The sequence below is a fragment of the Perognathus longimembris genome, chromosome 3 (genome assembly GCF_023159225.1).
Source record: "Perognathus longimembris pacificus isolate PPM17 chromosome 3, ASM2315922v1, whole genome shotgun sequence".
Lineage (NCBI taxonomy): Eukaryota > Metazoa > Chordata > Mammalia > Rodentia > Heteromyidae > Perognathus > Perognathus longimembris.
This window is the reverse complement of record NC_063163.1, coordinates 85,661,295-85,670,700: the sequence shown is the minus strand read 5'-3', so window position 1 is coordinate 85,670,700 and position 9,406 is coordinate 85,661,295.

Here is a 9,406-nt window from a genome sequence, read left to right as displayed (position 1 = left end):
GAACCTAGGGCCTCGTGTATCCGAGGCAAGCACTCTTGCCACTAGGCTATATCCCCAGCCCCCCTCCTACAGTTTTTAAAACAAAATCAAAAGCAGGGTGCTGGTGGGTCACACCTGTGATCCTAGCTATTCAGGAGGCTGAGATCTGAGGATCAAGGTTCAAAGCCAGCCTCGGCAAGAAAGTCCATGAGACTCTTATCTCCAACTAACCACCAGAAAACTGGAAGTGGTGCTGTGGTTCAAGTGGTAGAATAGTAGCCTTGAGCTGAAGAGCTCAGGGACAGCACCCAGACCCAATGTTGAAGCTCCATGACTGATAAAAAAAAAAAAATCAGATTTAAGATTTGGCCCCTGATGGTAGAATATAGCCAATGATATCATTCAAATCATGCTGGGCCTGAGGGAGTAGCTCAGTTGTAGAAGGTATGGAGGCATGGTCAGAGTCCTGGGTTTGTTCTCAGAACAGCCATATTTAAAACAATGGAGCCTGAGGCTGGGAATATGGCCTAGTGGTAAAATGCTCACCTCATTACATGAAGCCCTGGGTTCCATTCCTCAGCACCACATATATAGCAAGAGGCTCAAGAGGTAGAGTGCTAGCCTTGAACACAAAAGAAGCCAGAGATAGTGCTCAGACCATGAGTCCATACCCCAGGACTGGCAACAAAAACAAAACAAATAAAATAAAACAATGAAGCCAGGTTCTAATGGCTCATACCTGTCATCCCAGCTACTAAGGAGGCTGAGATCCTGAGAGCTGCAGTTGAAAGCCAGCCCCAGCAGAAAAGTTTGCAAGACTCCATCTCCAAAATAACCAGTTAAAATCTGGGCTCATAGGGCTGGGAATGTGGCTTTAGTGATAGAGTGCTTGCCTAGCATGCATGAAGCTCTGGGTTCCATTCCTCAGTACCACATAAAAAGAAAAAGGTGGAAGTGGCACTGTGGCTCAAGTGGTAGAGTGCTAGTTTGAGCAAAAGAAGATCAGGGATGGGGCTGGAAATATGGCCTAGTGGCAAGAGTGCTTGCCTCATATACATGAAACCCTGGGTTTGATTCCCCAGCACCACATATATAGAAAATAGCCAGAAGTGGCATTGTGGCTCAAGTGGCAGAGTCCTAGCCCTGAGCAAGAAGAAGCCAGGGACAGTGCTCAGACCCTGAGTCCAAGGCCCAGGACTGGCAAAAAAAAAAAAAGAAAGAAAGAAAAAGAAGCTCAGGGACATAAGCCAGATAACCAGTGGCTCTCGCCTGTAATCCTACTCAGGAAGCAGAGATCTGAGGATCAAGGTTCAAAGCCAGCCTAGGCAGGAAAGCATGAGACTCTTATCTCCAATTAACCACCAGAAAACCAGAAGTAGCACTATGGTTCAAGAGCTAGAGCGCTAGCCTTGAGCTGAAAAGCTAAGAGACAGTGCCCAGGCCCAGAGTTCAAGCCCTATGACTGACAAAAAAAACCCAAACAAACTGAAGTCCAAATTAACATATGACCCTGCAATTGAACTCCTAGGTACACACCCCCTCCCAAACTTGAAACAGTCAAAATAACACATGTTCACAGCAGCACTATTCACTACAGCTGAAGGATGAAAGAGCCCAAGTGTCTATTAGCAGTGGACAGATAAACAGAACAGTATACAGTATACAGAATAGTATTCTATACGGTAGAATACTATTCAGCCATGAAAAGGAAGAAAGTCTCGACACATACTGCCTGGGATGAGCTAAGCCAGACACAAAGAAGTCACATGTCTGTCGTGTGGTTTCACTTTTACATATCCAGAATAGGGTGGGGGGAGAGGAAAGTAGGGAGGGGAGGGAGGGAGAAAGGGAAGGAGAAGGAAAGGAGATTTGAACTAGGGGGAGTAGATGGGAAGTACAGGGTTTCCTGTGGAGTGAGGTGGTTGCACAACACTGTGGATGTTCTACATGCCCTTGAATTGGTTACTGTAAGTCGGTTTCTTTTTTGTTATATGCATTTGACTTAAATGTCAAGAAAGCACCCTCTCGGCTTCATGTTAGTTTTTTTGTTAATTAGCATAACCTTTACTTTCCTGACAAAACAGTATTTTTGCAAAAATTTAGTGATACTGTGTCTATCCTAGCTCCTCACCCCAAATACTCCTGGAGAAAGCTCTGCCACTCCCTTGGCTAGACTCCCTTTTCCCTTCTCCCAAAACCTGATGTCATTAGGGCATCGTCCCCTTCCACACATTTGGAGCCCTAGTGGGAGTGAGTTCAGTCCCTGCCGAGGAGTGAGATTCTCTGGTAATCCACTCTCCTTTCTACTGCTTGGGTCAGGAACAACCATGTATCTCAAACATGGATGGATTGAGATGGGAGGGGAAAAGATTGGGGGTTACTGTAGTAATTTAAAAAAGAAGTATTTTAAGTTGAATATTTCACACTTGTAATTTCAGCTAGTGAGCAGGTAGAAACTAGGAGGCCTATGGTTTGAGGCCATACTGGATAAACAACGAGACAACATGTCAGCCAATAAGCTTGGCCTGGAGGCACACACCTGGAGTTCTAGTTACTCAGAAGGTTGAGGTAGGATGACCACTTGAGCCCAGGATCTTGAGAAGAAGTAAAATCTTGTCCTCAAAAATCAGAATGCCAGGGCTGGGGATATAGCCTAGTGGCAAGAGTGCCTGCCTCGGATACATGAGGCCCTAGGTTCGATTCCCCAGCACCACATATACAGAAAACGGCCAGAAGCGGCGCTGTGGCTCAAGTGGCAGAGTGCTAGCCTTGAGCGGGAAGAAGCCAGGGACAGTGCTCAGGCCCTGAGTCCAAGGCCCAGGACTGGCCAAAAAAAAAAAAAAAAAAAAAAATCAGAATGCCAGCTGGGAATGTGGCTTAGTGGTAGAGTGCTTGCCTAGCATTCATGAAGTCCTGGGCTTGATTCCTCAATACTACATAAACAGAAAAAGCCCCAATTGGCTCTGTGGCTTAAGTGGTAGAGTGCTAGCTTTGAGCAAAAGAACCTCAGGGACAGTGCCCAGGCCCTGAGTTCAAGCCCCAGGACTGACAAAAGAAAACAAAAGTACCAAAATGCCAAGAGGAGAAAACATCTAGGAAAAATTATTTGGTCTCTTTCCTTTAAGAAATGGAGTTTCGGGCTGGGGATATGGCCTAGTGGCAAGAGCGCTTGCCTCTTATACATGAAGCCCTGGGTTCGATTCCCCAGTATACACACATATACAAAAAATGGCCAGAAATGGCGCTGTGACTCAAGTGGCAGAGTGCTAGCCTTGAGCAAAAGAAGCCAGGGACAGTGCTCAGGCCCTGAGTCCAAGGCCCAGGACTGGCAAAAAAAAAAAAAAAAAGAAAGAAAAGAAAAGAAATGGAGTTTCGGGGCTGGGAATATGGCCTAGTGGCAAGAGTGCTTGTCTCCTACACATGAAGCTCTCAGTTCGATTCCCCAGCACCACATATGTGGAAAACGGCCAGAAGGGGCGCTGTGGCTCAGGTGGCAGAGTGCTGGCCTTGAGCGGGAAGAAGCCAGGGACAGTGCTCAGGCCCTGAGTCCAAGGCCCAGGACTGGCCAAAAAAAAAAAAAAGAAATGGAGTTTCGGCTGGGAATATGGCCTAGTAGCAAGAGTGATTGCCTCATACACATGAAGCCCTGGGTTTGATTCCCCAGCACCACATATATAGAAAACGGCCAGAAGTGGCACTGTGACTCAAGTGGCAGAGTGCTAGCCTTGAGCAAAAAGAAGCAGGGACAGTGCTCAGGCCCTGAGTTCAAGCCCCAGAACCAGAGGGATTGGGGGCGAATGAAGTTCAATTCCAGTGCTGGTGGCCTGCAATCCTGTCTACTCAGGTAACTGAGATCTGGAGATTGCAGTTCAAAGCCAGCCAGGGGAGGAAAGTCCATGAGACTCTATCTCCAATTAAAAATGTGAAGTGGCACTGTGACTTAGTTTCCTTCTTGCCTTATTCTCTTTTCTCCAAGGGTGGGATGGCTTTAGTGACTAGCCTGTAGCAAATTACATATGGTAGAAGGGACAGCATGTCCCTTCCAAGACCAGGTTAGGAAGACTGTGGCTTTCCCCTTTTGCTGGTGCTCCTGCTTCCTTTGGACAAGTTAACCTGAGGGAGTCTTGATGCCATGCCATGCCATCTTAGGTAGCTGCAGCCATGCTCATGTGGCTAGGAAGCCATGGGAACTGAGACCTGCCAGGGACCACAGGAACATGCCTGAAAAGAGCCAGGGGTCCTTGTCATCTACAAAGTCAGTTCTCCCAGGTGGGGCCAATTCCATGGACAAATTCACTGAGGAATGTTGCAAGGCACAGATCACAACACTGGAACTTAATCTTCTCCCCCTTCATTGCTATTACCAAGGGTTGACATGGTTTTTAGGTCTTTCCAGGTTTCCGTTCCTGCCAGCTTTGCAATCCTAGCAAACAGCTTGAGCAAAAGTTCTAGGGCCAGCCAGGTGCCTATGGCTCAGGCCTGTAAACCTAGGTACTCAGGAGGCTGAGAACTGAGGATTGAGGTTCGAAGCCAGCCTGAGCAGGAAAGTCCATGAGGCTTTTTTTTTTTTTGCCAGTCCTGGGCCTTGGACTCAAGGCCTGAGCACTGTCCCTGGCTTCTTTTTGCTTAAGGCTAGCACTTTGCCAACTTGAGCCACAGTGCCACTTCTGGCCTTTTCTGTATATGTGGTGCCCAGAAATTGACCCTAGGGCTTCCGGTATACAAGGCAAGCCCTCTTGCCACTAGGCCATATTCCCAGCCCCTCCATGAGACTCTTTATCTCCAACAAACTACAAGATGTCTCTTATAAGCCTTAAGCAATCGGAAGTCAGATGCTGGTAGTTCACACTTGTAATCCTATCTACTCAGGAGGAGATCTGAGGATGGAGATTCAAAGCCAGGCCAGACAGGAAAGTAAATGAGTTCCTTCTCTGCAGTTAGCCACTAAAAAGCTAGACATGGAGCTGTGGCTCACGTGGTAGAGCACCAGCTTTAGGCAGAAAACCAGCCAAGTTACCCCCCCCCCCCCCAGCAAAGGAAAGAAAGTATGTTATCTCAGAAGCAACAACAGCTACTAAGGGAGGAGGGCCTTTTTTAGATTGTTCTGTTTCTGAAAAGCCATAGAGCATTCTTACTTGCAACTGTGAGAGGCAGAGGAAATAGGAAGGCAGCTTGCAGAGAAAGACAGACAAGAGGCAAGCTTTAGCATTACTGGGGCCAAACAGAACCAGGAATCTCGCCAGCCCCAAAGTGCAGGATTGGAAGGGACTAAGAATCCTGCAAGGACTTTCAGGAAAGATTCTGGGCCACAGCATGGGGCCTCTTCTGTCTGGGCCAGGAAAATTCTGGCAGCAGCCCCCAGCCCAAGCATGTTCCTACATAATTGAAGTCAAATGTGCTGGGGGAGGGAGGAGAGAGGCTGCTCATGGTCCTCTGCGCCCTGCAGTTGGCCCTGTTTGGGATCAAAGCCAGTTAGTGTTGATTTTTCTGCAGCTTGGAAACAAATGCAATGAAGTTTTCTGGAGGCCTGTTTTTGGGAAAGAGGGTTTTAGTTGGTTTCCCCAAGGACAGGTGGGGTGGGGTGGGAAGGGGAGCAGAGGGGGGAGCGTGACGTGGCTCTGCCTTTGCAAAGGAGTGCAGGGCTTCCGGCCTGGCATAAAGGAATCAGATGATGAGTTGGGTTCAGCTTCAGCGAAGGCTGCATCTGTCAGCAAAGGTAACTCCCCCAAATGCTGCTGGCAACCCCTTTTGGCTGTGGGTGAGAAGTCACAGTTTTGTTACTCTCTGCTGGAGTGTTTCCAAGAGAAAAAAAGTTCCTGATGCCTCCTAAAATTTTCCGCTGACTCTCCTTCCCTTCCAAGTCTTTCTCTGTGATTTTACTTCTTTGCTCCCAAAATTAGTTCACTCAGCATGGAAGCCCTTGGGTGCTCAGCACTATGTTAATGATGTAAAGTGACACGGGCAGATTTCTCAGGTTAGGATTTTAACAGGCGACTAGACTTCTCTGGTGTTCGGGAAAGTCAGAACCTTTTGCTCGTTGGACCATCATGGAGGCAGTGAGAATTCTGAAGGAATCCAGATAGCTGAGGGCGCCTGCTGGATTCTTCCTTATTTACCTGGCCACATGCCCAGTCCCAGGGCTCTTCCACTGTAGATGAGAAAAGAATTGACAAGATCTGGTCTGGGATCTGCTGCTTCTGGGCAAGAGATGGCAAAGACATCTCCTTGGAGGGGAGATGGGAATGGCTGTCCTGTCTGGTTTGCCATCGCTGCTCAAGGCTAGAGGTTGACTGATGGGTTTGAAAGAATGGCTATACCAGATGCATTATAGCAGGGTGATTTTTTTTTTCTTTTGTGTATTGGTGCTGGAGCTTGAACTCAAGGCTTGGGCTGTCCCTGAGCTTTTTCGTTGTTGTTAATCATAGGGTTTGAACTCAGGGCCTAGGTACTGTCCCTAAGGTTTTTCACTCAAGGCTAGTGCTCTACTACTTTGAGCCACAGTGCTACTTTTGGTTTTCTCAGCCACTTGAGTAGCTAGGATTCCAGGTGTGAGCCACAGGTGCCTGACAGCAGTGAGATATATCCTGGGTCTCCTTAGCCCTTTTTTTTGGGGGGGGGGGGGGTGGGGGGGTGAGTGGTGGGACTTGAACTCTGAGCCTGGGTGCTGTGCCTGAGCTCTTCAGCTCAAGGCTAGTGCTCTACCACATGAGCCACAGTGCCACTTCCAGTTTTCTGGTGGCTAATTGGAGATAAGAGTCTCACAGACTTTCTTGCCTGGGCTGGCTTTGAACAATGATCCTCAGATCTCAGCTTCCTGAGTAGTTAAGATGACAGGTGTGAACCACTAGCGCCCCGCTTCATTAGCCATCTTGGTAAGGACCATCATGTCCGTGATTCCATGCTGGGTCAACTGCCCTGCATTAATTTTGAGGCAATCTCTGGCTCTATCTGAAGGAAAGGTTTCAGGTCAGGGGATTTACAACAAGGTCTGAAAAGAAACAAAGCTGCCTTAGTTCAGTGAGCTTGGTAAGTAGTCTTGAGTAACAAAAATTATCTGTATCAGTGCAATGCCCGTGCCAAGTACCAAAACTACATTTTCTGGATAATTCCAGTGAAATTTTGACTCGGAATAATTCAACATGAGGCCCCCAAGTGGATGATTGCTTTGTATATTTTTCATTTCTTCCTTCAGTGCAGCAAGAAGTGCACAGTCAGATCGAGAAGCTACTGCAGAAGTGTTTTTCCATTCATCCTAAACTTGCATTACAGTGGATTATTCTGTTCCTAGGCAGTATGCCCGCTGGCCACCACAATTTTCAAAGTGTTGCTCTGTGGGTACAACTTTCAGAATTAATGACCAACAGAATCTGTAGGTCTCTTCCTGGGAGTGGTCCAGGGAGAGCCTGTGTTTCTGAGATTCAACATGAAGGGTTAGCATTAAAACCAGAAGTGGAAAGGGGCATGACTCCCCTATACCTGCAGGAAAAAAATCGCCTTTATACCCTACCCTAATGCACAGATGAAAACTCTTGGCTGCTCCAAACAATGGAGAGGATAAAAATGAAAAAAAAAAATCAAGCTCCTATCACTAAAAGGAAGGAGACATGTGGCCTTGGTGAGTCAGACTTGGGCTCCTAAAAGGGAACCCTTTTCTATTATGGCTATACCTGATGGTGTCACCTAAACATATTTGACTTTAGCTACGTGTGGTGGTGCACACCTGTAATCTCATGTACTTAAGAGGATGAGGCAAGAGCATTTTAGGAGCTGGGCAAAGTGAGACTTTTTTTTTTTTGGCCAGTCCTGGGGCTTGGACTCTGGGCCTGAGCACTGTCCCTGGCTTGTTTTTGCTCAAGGCTAGCACTCTGCCATTTGAGCCACAGCGCCCCTTCTGGCCATTTTCTGTATATGTGGTGCTGGAGAATCGAACCCAGGACCTCATGTATATGAGGCAGGCACTCTTGCCACTAGGCCATATCCCCAGCCCCCAAAGTGAGACTTCATCTGAAAGCAAAATAAAAACAAAAGGGCTGCTGGTGGCTTACACCTGTATTCCTAGCTACTAAGGAGGTTGAGATCTGAGGATCCTGGCTCAAAGCCAGCCCAGGCAGGAAAGTCTATGAAACTCATCTCTAATGAACCACCAGGAAATGGTTAAGTGGAACTGTGACTTGGTGGTAGAGCACTAACACTAGCCTTGAGTGAAAAAGTTCAGGCCGAGTTCAAGCCCCACACCAAAAATAAAATAAAAGAAAAAAAGCAAATGAATAAAACTCCCCCACACATATTAAAAACAACCTTACATCCAGAATCTGTATGTAGATATTCTAGGATTTTCATTTTAAGTTTTCACAAGCAAGAATGGAGTTTGGGGTTACAGCTCAGTGGTTCAGTGTACAGTTAGCTTGAGCAAGGCCTTGGGTTCCATCCCCAGCACCAAGAAAAAGGAAAAGAATGAGTGGGTTTGGGGGAGAGCAGTGCGTGACTCAAGTGGCAGAGCAGCAGGAGGTCTTAAATCCCTAGTATTAGAAAAAGGAACAAGTAGGGGTGGGGGAGAGCAGAGTCTGGCCACTAAACACTTGGTATGTCCTAGGTTTGATGGCTGGGTCTGTGTACCCGGATGTCCTCTGCGCCATCAAGGAGTTGGCTCTTCAGACTCTTAAATACGGTCTCTACAGTGCCCAAGTATTAACTCTTTTCCAAGATAAGCCTCGATGTCGTCGTGGAGTCAAAGGATGCCCTCAACACTGTGGCATCACTCATGGCAGCCAGATCTAGTGGCTGGTACTTGCGGTGTGGTATTTTGGCTGCACCAAGGGGTTTTCCAGCCACAACAGAAGGTTGTTCATATGCCACGTTAAGCTCCCACATTCCACTGGCTGGCTGCTCGCAGCCTTGGATGAGGACTTCGCTGTGCTAGCAGGGAGTGGAGTGGCTTCCCATGTTCTTTATTAACAATGGGGCTGAGGCCTGCTTACCACACTTTCCAAATACAGAATCAACCTCTGTGTGGGGTAGGGTCCATACAAAACTCATTTAATTGGCAAAAGATTAGTATGTCTGTGTTTCCCCCTGCCTAAGCCACCAAATTCAGGTGACTTAGTACGCAGTTCATTTTTCTTTATTTTTAATTTCGAGACAGTGTCTTGCTGTGCTGTTCAGATTGTACTTGAACTCCTGGTTTCAAGTAATCCCCGTCTCAGCCTCCCATACTGGGAAAACTGACACAGGCTTAGACTTGGCTACTTGTCATGGGTTTGGGAAGCTTGAGGAAAGGGCTGAAAGATGGGTGGGTTACTAGGTTGTATTCCGGGAAGTGATGTTTAGGTGGCTTTTGAAGTCCAGGCCATTGACCCTTTCCTGGATTATCAGACAGGTGCTCCCAAACACATTCAGAGACACAGACTCAAGCAGGGCTAATAATCCC